The sequence below is a fragment of the Primulina eburnea genome, chromosome 9 (assembly GCF_022965805.1).
Source record: "Primulina eburnea isolate SZY01 chromosome 9, ASM2296580v1, whole genome shotgun sequence".
NCBI classification, from domain to species: domain Eukaryota; kingdom Viridiplantae; phylum Streptophyta; class Magnoliopsida; order Lamiales; family Gesneriaceae; genus Primulina; species Primulina eburnea.
Window position 1 is genome coordinate 18,861,818 of NC_133109.1, and position 12,108 is coordinate 18,873,925.

The 12,108-nt window shown below is 35.8% G+C and overlaps 1 long non-coding RNA gene across 2 annotated transcripts; it reads right to left on the reverse strand.

The window, feature by feature from the left end:
* Positions 1-5,551: 5,551 nt before the first annotated feature.
* On the reverse strand, positions 5,552-11,141 carry LOC140841325 (uncharacterized). 2 transcript variants are annotated; one of them, XR_012120137.1, is made up of 3 exons: positions 6,398-11,141; positions 6,239-6,323; positions 5,552-6,152 (listed from the first exon to the last, which is right to left on the reverse strand). It is a non-coding gene; the product is annotated as an uncharacterized lncRNA (long non-coding RNA). The 2 variants fall into 2 exon arrangements; XR_012120136.1 differs by having other exon boundaries at positions 5,552-6,323.
* Positions 11,142-12,108: the final 967 nt, after the last annotated feature.

Here is a 12,108-nt window from a genome sequence, read left to right on the forward strand (position 1 = left end):
CGAATTCATGTCCATTTTCTTCAAGAAATCGTGCCACAATCGTCCCGGATCGGCCCTCGTATATCTTCGCTTTGGTATCGCCGTATCGTGTGTTTTAAAGATTAAAGGCATGCCTATTCTTTCGTTTTCGCATCAATCTTGTCATAGTAATTGTCTTGACGTTTATTGTGTATAAAAATTCATATGTTATATGCAAAAATTTGAGCAAAAACGTTTGTATCGATTTTGAAACGATTTTTTGATCTAAAAACCCGTGTTTGTTATCATTCGAATACTGTGAATTTTCAGTTGATATTCTGAAAAATTTTCAGCATATAAAGCGTAGTACTTTTCGATACCTTCGATTTGACAGTAAATTCGTAATTTTCGAACAAGAAACGAGTGTATTATGATTTTTCTCTTGTTACTGCTCAAACTGTGTTGTTATGAAAACGTGTACTTGAGTATTGTTTGTTGCAGGCTTTGTTGGGAACTGTAGGATGACCGCTGCTGCATTTAGGTATATGGGGTATGATGTTTGAATGATTTTTGGTGATTCGTTTTGTGTCGTTAGAAATTTGGTTGCATTAGAAGTCGTAGGACACATTTTGGTGTCAAAAATTTGTGTTCATGGGTTGTGTTGCGTTGTATGTTGTGTCGTGGTTTTTGTGCGTTTGTGTGAGTTGAATCATTGCCATAACATCCTATGATGGGTCTCGTTGCATCGGTTCGAGTCGATAGGTTATGGCTTAGAGTTTACATCAAGATTGTTCATTTGGGGTCAAGTTTGCGCAGAGTTAGCGCCGTAGTGCTCCCTCGGCTTTCGCAAGCCTAGCGCCGTGGTGCTCCCACTGCTAGCGTTGCGGCCCTGCTAGCGCCTAGACGCTAGGCAGAGTGCCTAAGTGCTTGTCCATGATTTTTAAACCACTATTTTAGGTCCATGTCTTCCATGTTTGAAGAAATGTTCACACTTCATATAGAGAATATTTCGGGGTTCGCTGTCATGGTTTAGTATGATTATTAAACGAGGTCAAATCCCGAGTTATTTAGAACGTCATATGTCAATTTTTTATTTCAGTGGTGAGCACGAATATTACGTCCAAGTTATGGAAATTAAGTGCATGAAAACATGTTAGTTTGCGCAGCAGTAGCCCACGCGAGATCCAACGAATCCCTCAACGCCTTGTAAGTATGTTCGACGTGCAAAACAAAATGTTTATGTTTTTGAGGTATGTGAAATGTATTGTGACCAAATATGAACAGGTTTGGAAGCCGGTGAACGTGGCTGAGGACCTCTCCAGCCCGGTAAAGCATGACCAGGTTAATATCAAGATTAGAAAGTGGTAAAGCATGACCAGGGACCAATCCACCCGATAAAGCATGACCGGGGATCTCATGTATGTGATAGTGAACATCCCTAGCAGCCCAATACTGTGGTTTAGTCTGATCAGGTACATTTATGTATGAGTCACTTGATTTGAAATATATCTCTACGCAAAATGATGATGATTATGTATGTTCACGTATGTATGATGCAAGTACGTTTATGAAAATGTTTATGAAAAGTTTTAAGATATGATGGCACGTCTATGTTTACGTAAGTACGTTCAAGTTTAGGTATGTACGCTCTACTTCAAAATACATGTAGTTTTAATATGTATTATTTTTTATTCTCAGTTTATACATATTGAGTCTTTAGACTCACTAGACTTGATCGATGCAGGTGAGGACGAGTTTGAGGAGGTGAGAGGTGGGGACCAGTGAATTGACTCGGACTGCGCGGAGGCTAAACCCGAGGACCGCTTATGTTTTCAATAATTTTCATTCAGGTTAATTTAGTTACTGTGATTTTATGAAACTATTTCACGATGTTTAAACGAGTACCTTTTGGAAAACTTTGTTTGTAATCATTTTTATTTCAAATATTTTAGACGAGCAGTTATTTTTATCACAATTTGAAATATTATTATTTATTTAAGAAAATTTTTATTTTTGGCAAATTTTAAGTAATTCAAAATACGGTACGTTACAAAGGGCATGTTTGACATGTTAGATATTATTTTATTTTAAACATGTGAGTCATGTCTGAAAGGAAAGATGACTAAAGCCCTTTTCCTAGGGAAAATGGAACCTGCAAATTATCCATTGGATTTGATCCATACAGATGTGTGTGGCCCATTAAGTGTTAGCATGAAATATGGTCAATCAAACTTTATTACCTTTACTGATGACAAATAAAAGTATGGGTATTCGTATTTAATGAAATACAAGTTTAAAGTATTTGAAAAGCTTGTTGTCAATCCCTTACTCTTTCACGGGTTCGTGGTGAACTTCAACATGAATAATATAGAGGCTAGCCTTGAAAAGCTAGTCAATATGCTTATCACTTACGAGGCAGCCACAAAGAAGGAAAATGTTGTTTTTTCAGTGGCCTTCTCGTCAGGGACAAAACATAGCCCACAAGGTAAGGCTAAGAAACGTTCCGCCCCTTATAAAAAAACAAGCCCAATAAGAGACAAGCTTCAAAGAATACTTAAAGGGCCTGCAAAGTCTGATAAGCCATAACATGTTTGTTTCTACTACAAGAAGCATGGACATTGAAAAGTAACTAGGGTAGAAGTATTCTAGAAATAGGTAGACTTTAGATAATATGGTGATATTCGATTAAACAATGTCCAAATGATTTCATCTACAAACAAAAGAAAACAACCTAGTCTAAATCAAACACACTTGCGGCACGCCGGGCTGTGACATATTTCCCAAAGAATGATATACAAGATAGTGGGAAAAGACATTTTTGACATGTCGAAAATTAAATCTACTGAAACATGCGAGTAATTTCTGAAAGGAATGATAACTAAAGCCCTCTAGGGAAAGTTGAACGTGAGCATAATTCATTGGATTTGATCCATACAGATGTATGTGTCCCACTAAGTGTTAGCACGAAATATGGTTAGTCCTACTTCATTACCTTTACTTATGACTATTTGAGGTATGGTATGTGTATTTAATGAAATACAAGTTTGAAGCTTTTGAAAATTTCAAAGAATTCAGAGCTGAAGTAGATAACAAATAGGAAAAATATTCAAACATTTAGATCTGATCAAAGTTGAGAATTCTTAAGTACTAAATTTCAAACTATCTTAAAGAGAAGTAGATTCTCTCATAGTGGATCCCACCTGCTATACCCCAGTTGAATGGTGTGTCAGAACGTAGTAATCGGACATCGATGAACATGGTTTGATCTATGATGAGATACACTGAATTTCCGCAATCTTTTTGGGGGTTTGTGCCTAATACTTCGACAATGTTGTTGAAATAAGTTCATACAAAATCAGTGATAAATGAGAAAACCTCTCAAATATTCTTTTTTAAGAATATAGATATATCGTACTTATGTGAAGAAGGAAATGGGAGAGAAATGGATAGTAGAGCAAATTTGTACTACTTTGTGGGATATCCTAAGAATTCAATTGGATATTATTTCTATAATCCCTATGAAACAAATGTGTTTGTTTTAAAGAATGTCACCTTGTTAGATAATGAGTTTTTATTGGCTAGAAAATGTGGAATGATAAAACTTGAAGACATTCACGCACTTCTGAAAAGTAGAACTCACACCCCAACAGCCAATTGAAGGAACGCAGGCCCCTAGGAGATCCGAAAGGTCTCAAGGCACCTAAGAGGATGAGCCTGCATCTTGAACAAGACAAAGATGAGCTCATTTCTGGATAAGATCTAAGAAATTTCAGAGAAGCATTGTCTAATGTTGATTCATCTAAATGGCTTGAATTCATGGAGCCCGAGATGGGCTCTATGTATTCGAATCAAGTATAGTTTTTAATATATCCACATGAAAAAATTGTTCCCATAGGAAGAAAATGGCTTTACAAAAAGAAAATTTGGGCCTATGCGAAGGTAATGACCTTTAAAGCAAGATTGTTAGAAAACGATATACTCAAAAGCAAGGTATTGACTATGAGGAAATTTTTTCTCCAGTTGCAATATTTAAGTCCATTAGGATATTTTTATCCATGGCAGCATGATATGACTATGAAATATAACATATGGGTGTGAAACAGCCTTCCTTAATGGTGACATTAAAGAAGAGATTTACATGTCTCAACATTAAGGATTCACATTAGTAGGAAGTAAGCATAAAGTATGCAAACTTCAGAGATCCATCTAAGGTCTCAAACTGGCATCAAGAAGCTAAAACCTCATATTTGATAACACTGTCAGATAGTTTGATTTCGTTAAAAACTCTGAGGAACTATGTGTATATAATAAGGTTACTTGGAGTGCAATGACATTCCTAATACTTTATGTTGATGATATACTACTCATTGGGAATGATGTTGGGATGTTGCAATCAACTAAAGTATGGTTAGCTACTAAATTCTCCATAAATGATATGGGTGAATCATTCGAAGTATTAGGAATACAAATCTATAAAATAGATCAAAGAGGATGATAGGAATCCAAGGGAGGATATATCTTAATGTCTCATTGTGTAAATATATCTAAATCTAATTGGCCTAATACTAACGATGAGATAGTACCATGAGATGTATCTCATATATGTCCGCTATAGGCAGTATAATGTATGGTATGATATCTACTAGACCTTATATTGCATTTTCACTTAGGGTTGAAAGCAGATATCAGTCGAATCTTGGTCCACTGTATTTTTGAAAGCTATAAAGGACATTATTAAGTACTTGAGAAAAAATAAGAATTTTTTTCTTGGTTTACGAGAATTGAGGATTAAATTGGAAGGCAATACTAATTCTAGCTTTCAATCAGATATGTATGATTCGAAATCAACCTCTGGATTTTATTCAAACTCAATATAGTGATGTTTCTTGGAAGAGTTCTAAGCAAGACACCACACTAGATTCAAACACTGAGGCCAAATACATAGCTGGAACAAAGGAGGTTGTTTGGATGAAAAATTTAGTCCAAGAGTTAGGTGTCATTCCACAAACATTTGATCAAGTCCCAGTCTACTGCGACAACACTTGTGTCATTGTGCAAGAAATGTAACCGAGGCCTCATCAATGATCCAAAAATTTACCGAGAAAGTTCCACATATTCCAGGTGATTGGGGGTAGAAGTGACTATCAGTAGCGAGAGTCGCCTCTGCAGATAACATGGCTGATCCATTGACGAAGCCCCTGTCTAGATCATTGTTTTAGAAGCATCGTGAAGCAATGAGTGTTAAATTTTGGGTAGTTGGTTATAGGGCAAATGGTAGATTGTTAGAGTAGGTGTCAGCGAACCAACTTATGGTTTGTACTTTATTGACTCTTATGTAAAACCAATATTTATTTTAATAATATTTTATAGTTTTATCCAGTTAACATTTGTTTTATCTGTATACTTATACGAGCTGCATAGACAGTACAAGACCATTGTCGTTGCCCTTTTAAACTGTTGTTAAAAGAGGTGTTAAAAGACAACGGTGAAAAACTTTTGTCTTTGACTGCACCCTTTAACAACACAGTTTTTAACAACGCTTTGAAAAGACCTACGAAAACAGTGAAAAATCATTGTCTTTTTTCAAGAATAAAATAAAATTTATTTTATATTTTTTCAGTATTATAAATCATTCAAAATTCGAAATTAGAAATAAAATTTAATATACAATTTTTATAAATTATTATAAATAATTGCATGTTCGAAATTCGAATCATAATTCTCTGTACACTAAAAACTAGATCTATACATTAATCTTGATTAACTTGGAATCTTCCCTTCAACATTTATTAGCACCTGACTCAAGCTAGTACGAATTTCACAACTACGCTTTCTTGACCCAGGATTTTTTATAAAAGCCAAAACAATCTCTTTTCTTTTGCTTTGTATATCCAAACTATAAATTATTCAAAAAAGAAAACACAAAGTCCATAACATAATTCAAGTACTAAATCAAATAGAGCATGCATCTGATGAATAATATCTTCAAACTCATAAATAAATATAATGTAAGAAATAATGGTATAAAAACGATTTTTGGACGAAACAATGGATATAAAAACATTCAAATCACAAGATTAACACTTTTGTATGGCAAATAAACATTCCTTCGGACAAGGAAAACTGGAAAAATAATTGAATTGAAAGAGTGCACCTCATCGATTTCTTCCCCAAGAGTACTCCGATTTTGTGAACTACGAAGACACACACAAATTTGTGTCCTGAAATAGGAGTGGATAAGAAGTTTCAGACAAATAAAATTACCTAAAGAAAAACTCACCAAGATAGAATCAAAGGCATGAAGAAATCAACTTGAGAGTCACGAGCAAATCTGTCTTCGTTGAGAGGGCTTCAATTACATATTCCTGCCAAGATTCAACAGAGTTTTTATCATACAACGTGTAAAACTAAATTCTACTTGCACCGGGAACATACTAACGCTAAACAAACTCAGGGCAGTGTGTGCATCCACAACACTAAATGGATCATCCAAGAGATATATATCAGCATCCTTATAAAGAGCACGAGCAAGCTGAATCCGTTGTTTTGGGCCACCACTAAGGTTTATTCCTCTTTCTCTTATCTCAGTGAGTTCACCATAAGGTAGCAGCTCGAGATATTTAAGAAGTGAACACCCATCTAGTGTGTTTTGATATTGGTTTTTATCGAAGTTAGACCCTAAGAGAATGTTTTCTCGAATGCTTCTTGATTTAATCCAACCAGATTGAGAGACATAAGCAATTGTCCCATGTACTTTTACCTAAAATATGTTAGACATATTACATTTTAATAGTATATCATATCTTTAAGATTTGTAAAAGGCGAATCACTTGTGTACTTCCATGCTAATAAGCTCAATCATTGCCACACCGTGAGACCTCAGATCTGATTCCCTCGCCTGTCCCACTCAACATTGTTGTAAACTGTGGAAGCTCTCACATTTGAGGATTTCAATGATTTATTGAAAACTGTAGTGAATAAGATCATGACGAAGAGCAGGATATCGAAACAAAGACTTAACACACTATCGGTGCAAGAAGAAGAGCGTGCTCGAAAAATGAAATCAGCATCGCAAGGGATCTTGTTGATGTCTGAACTTTTGGATTCCCCACAGAAAACGGTCCATAGATTCTCCATCGCCTCACAACTTTTTAGGCCTTCGCAAGTCTGAATTGGATTCCCCACAAAAGACGGTCATGTATATTTTTCTTAGAATATTCAAGAGCATTGCTTACCATAGATGTAAAAATGCATTTGAATGGAAAACATGTCATCATGCAAGATCTAAACTAATGAAAGGTACACTTTGAACAACACAGCAAGCAGGGGGTAAATGTACCAAGAATGGCAATAATGCAAGCAAGAAGTGGAAATATTTTTTGTAACAGATATTTGAGGGCCTATACATACAGGAAACAAGATAAAAACCTTCCAAAAACCATTCTGAGATAACCAGGGAAACAATCTAAGAAAGATTATAGTAAAAAAAAATAGTTCTTTTACTGTAAAAACATAACTCAATTAATGCTAAAAGGATCCAAGACATCTTGCTCCTCTCAATCAAATAAAGCAACTCTTCTTTTCCTCTTCACACGAATGAAAACATTCAAGAACCCAAGAACTTGTTCATCTTTGATGTTCAAGATTTTTCTCCAAAATCAACGTGTGTGTGGCATAAAACAAAGAGATGTATCTATATCTTACAAAATCTAAACTAATGAAAGGTACACTTTGAACCAAGAATCGAAGGCAATCTCACCGGAATCGAAGAAGAACTCGTGTGCACAGACAACTTCAAACAGGGCTGCATCCACTTTATTTCTTCTTGATTCAGTACAGAAAAGAGGTGCCGAGGCTAGGGGAAGAACTTACTGAGCTCGACGCTTCTAGTCCAGTGGTCTAGGCGGCGCTCGACGGAAGCTGTCGTGTTGAGGGAAAGAGCAACGGGAGTAGTGCTTTCGGGTTTTCGATTTTTCAAAATCGTCGTCATAGCTACTAAAGAAACCCGTTGATATACGACGGTTTTTAAAATTGTTGTCTTTGACACCTAAAAGACAACGATTTTTTAAAAACTGTTGTCGTAGCCACAAAAAAATCCGCTCATAGTAAATAGTTTTGAAAACCTTTATCTTTGACCAATAAAAAACACCGATTTTCTAAAAACCTTTGTCTTTGATAAGAAAAAATACACAGACAACTATTTTCATTAAAAATGTTGTTAAAAGAAAAAAGACAACAGTTTTTCGTACAATTATTGTCTTTGGAGTGTGGTTGAATGTATATTTTCTTGTTGTGAGATAAAGTCTTTGAATATGCAAAAGCAACCATGAGGTCTCCTTCTCAACGTAAGATCATGAAACTCATTAAGAAGTGTAAGATATATTCTAAACAAGTTCCTAATCGAATCAGCCCCCTAAAATAAAGATAAAATTCGTTTGAACTTGAGACTGTCATCTATTATGTAAACACCATGTTTCGTTGGTAAAGGCATGAAGATTCCATTCATACAGATGATTGATCATATGATGATGCACTAAACAATTCTCCATCGAACTGTCAAACAGTTATCACTTATTAAGTGGAATAGTCCGTGGTTATTGTTGTACAACATTAGCCCTTTAACCCAGGACAATGTAGAAACTCTACATGCATGCACTTTGATACGTTACCGACTTAATTGAGGGTCATTAGGTAGGGAGGTTGGGTGTAGTTTCGAAATATGTAGAAGTCAATATATTTTAGTCAGTGATTCACTGCTTGCCTACAAGTGAAGACATCATATGTGATATAATGAATTAATAGAGGAAGAAATCTCTTACCAGAGTAAAACGTGTGCATTTTGAAAAGATATTTCCTCAGTTGCACTAATCATATCACTATTAATACTGAAAAATATATCACATCATTATTGAATTCATTTACCACTCTCGATATACAAATAATTGTAAATTCGATCATGATATATGAGTTGAAGAGACCGTACTGTACGCTAAATTGATACCAACACTTTAAGAATCTAGGTACTTATGTAACGTCTACTCATTTTAAGAGTGTGGAAATAATTTTTTTTTATATAAAGCTCGCATTTTCGAAAATAAACCTTTAAATATTTTGCATGCATGCAACCTTGCTGAGAAATATTCCATTTAAAAATTTATCGTAAGCATTCGACGAAGAAAATATTGTAATGTAAAAATTGCCAACTCGGCTCTCAATCATGCATGAATAAAGCAAAACAAGTAAAATCCCGAAAATCAACAGTGTATCATAAAAAAGTATACAATCAATCATGTCTACTCAAAACTCATAAAAACCTGATGTGCGGAAAAGTGTGGTCCTTGGGTCTTGCACGCACATCCATTCCTGCCAACTCAGAGTTCGGCACCTCCTGTCCCAACAAAAACATGCTCAACTGCATCACACACGCCTAGTGAGTCTAAAGACTCAACACAACTGTACTAGCAATAACAAGTACATATACATAGTACACAGCAGTGAAAAATATCATACTCAACAAATCTTTCGTGCATTTAAAAGCATAACATAAACGTGTCATGTAAAATCATAACGTGTCAAATCGTGTCATCTCATGTCATCATATACGTAAAAATTTTCTTTTTAATTGAATTCAGTTCATTAGTTGTGACTATCGTATCAGCTCTATTCGATGGATCCATCTATAAAATCGTGGTACCCAGCGGCGGGGGACATCAGCGACAACATTATCCGCCCACTGAGCCCGGGCCTCAGCTCACCATATCTCATGTCATCGTATACATATACATCGTCAGTCACAATCAATTTTCATCCTTCAAAAATATCATCATTTTCATCACTTAATAAAAACATACATATACGTAATTTTCCTTTTAAACCAAGCATGCGACGTATTTATCATAATTGCGTAAAAATCGTAAAAATGATGCATAAAAAATTAAAATATCATATTCTTGTGCTCAGGGCCCTGCTAGAACCAAAATCTCACCCCGGGTTCAAAATGACCATTTTGCCCCTGGAAACCCGAAAATTATCGTTTCACCCCTGGACCTCTAAAATTGATCCGAAACTTACCAGACTCCTTAAAATGTCCCAACACATTTTTAAAAGCGTTCTTAGACGTAAAATCGAGCCCAAACTCGAACTTAATCGATTTGTTTTAAAACTTGGACTGTGGTCCCGGTTTTAATCCGAATCGACTCAAATTTCAACTGAATTTTTTTCCAAATTTATAAAATATCTAAAAACCATGCCACCAAACACCTTCCCACGGGTAAATTTTCCAGAAAATTTACAACTCTCGGTCGTCCCCTTCCCTTGATCTCATCACAACATGTCACCCAAACTCAATATTCTTTCGGTCCTCTCTAACTCTCCCATTTGTCCAGCCTATAACACTCACCATTAGGACCTAAATACTCTACTTAACTAAGCCTAACCCAAGAACCAGCCGCTGCACCACCCGTGAAAGCAAAACAGCCGAAACTTCCACTCCCCTCCCAATTCACACCAAGCCTCCGAAGATCGAGCTTCTCCCTCAGCCAAACACCCATGACTCCTTCCTAACATCTCACTAGACTCTACACTGTCTGAAACACGACTGGATTGAGCCCATGCACAATCGCATTCTCCATACCTTGATCAACCCATTACCGAACCGATAAAAAAGAACCGAGACCACCCTTACAAGATGCTGTGATGATCTAGATTTCAGCCCATCCCTCCACTCTCCTTGGTGACAACAGCCTTCGAACACACCTACAGCAGACCCCTTGCACAAACTGAATGAAAACGTGAGTGACAAACCAAAGGAATACAAGAATTATTTGGGAAATCGTAAACCATGTGAACTCCCGCTTGGATCAGAAGATTTACTGACAAATATACATATTACAGCAAGTATATAACGTTTATGATGCATAAAAGAATGGTACAATGCGTGCCTGCTGGTTTCTTAAGGAAAATGATCGAGGAATTACAACCGAGGATGAAGCTTCGTGCTTGAAGTGAAGGAAAATGGTATCACCGACAATAAGCAGCAGCAATACATGAGAGGAAACGTGAGTGGAGGAAGTGGGCGGCTACTGAAAACTTAATTAGGTTTAGTGGGGAGCTTAGGGAGATACTTTGGTGTTAAATATAGGGTTTAGGATTAATTAAATGGGCCCTCAATGCTAATCAATAGTTTAAAAATAATATTTAAGTCTAATAGGTTTAAAAGTGGTTCCATTAAATCCAAACGCACTCCCGAAAAATAACTCGAGTTGGAAAGATTTTGAAAATAATAGTCGGACCCTTAAAAAGTCTTCCGATTAGATAAAATTTGCCTACTGTAAAATTTAAAGATCATGCGGGTAAAGATACCCAAAAATTCCAATTTTTGAAAAATACAGTTAAAAATGCTTTAACTTAATTTATAAAAATAAATCGTGTAATAAAATAATTTTCCTGAAAATCCTCCGGTCTCCGATCCTCGTTCGAATGTGAAATGCACCTAGAAACCCTAATGTATGAACATTTAAAATTTCATGAGTTAAATCCTATAAGCATTAATTATGCATAAAATGCATAAAAATAATTAAGCACATTTTAATGAAATAAATATGCATTTAGTGCTTTAAAACAATTTAATAAAATAAAAAAAAGATTTGATAACTTGTATGCACGTGGTTCACGTGGACTTTCAAATTTTCAGGACGTTACAACTTAAGTATGGAGGTCCTAAGTTCAAGTGTCGTGGGAAGCGAAAGAAACAACTTTCTAGTGATGGATATTCTATGAGTGACGATACATGGACATAGGCTACTGCTCTAACACTAGCGCTGAGATAAGAGCTTGCTTCAAAGTATTGAAGCTCTTCTAGCACTCGCATGCTGGACCATTCTACGGCCCATGAACAATAGTGATGTATAGATATGAGCTAAGGCTCATGTTGGGAAAGCCTACGACCTGTGGTCGTTACAGCTTATGTTGTCACAAAAGATATGTGATTCAGAAGTTGGGATACCATAATCTCGAAGCCGTTGTTGAATCCAGAGAAAATGTGAACAACAACTTCTATCATCCAATCATACAGCCTATATTGTTGATGTAGCGATGAAAGTCTGTTTCTTACTGAACCAAGATATCAGTCTATCATAGATAAATTGACAT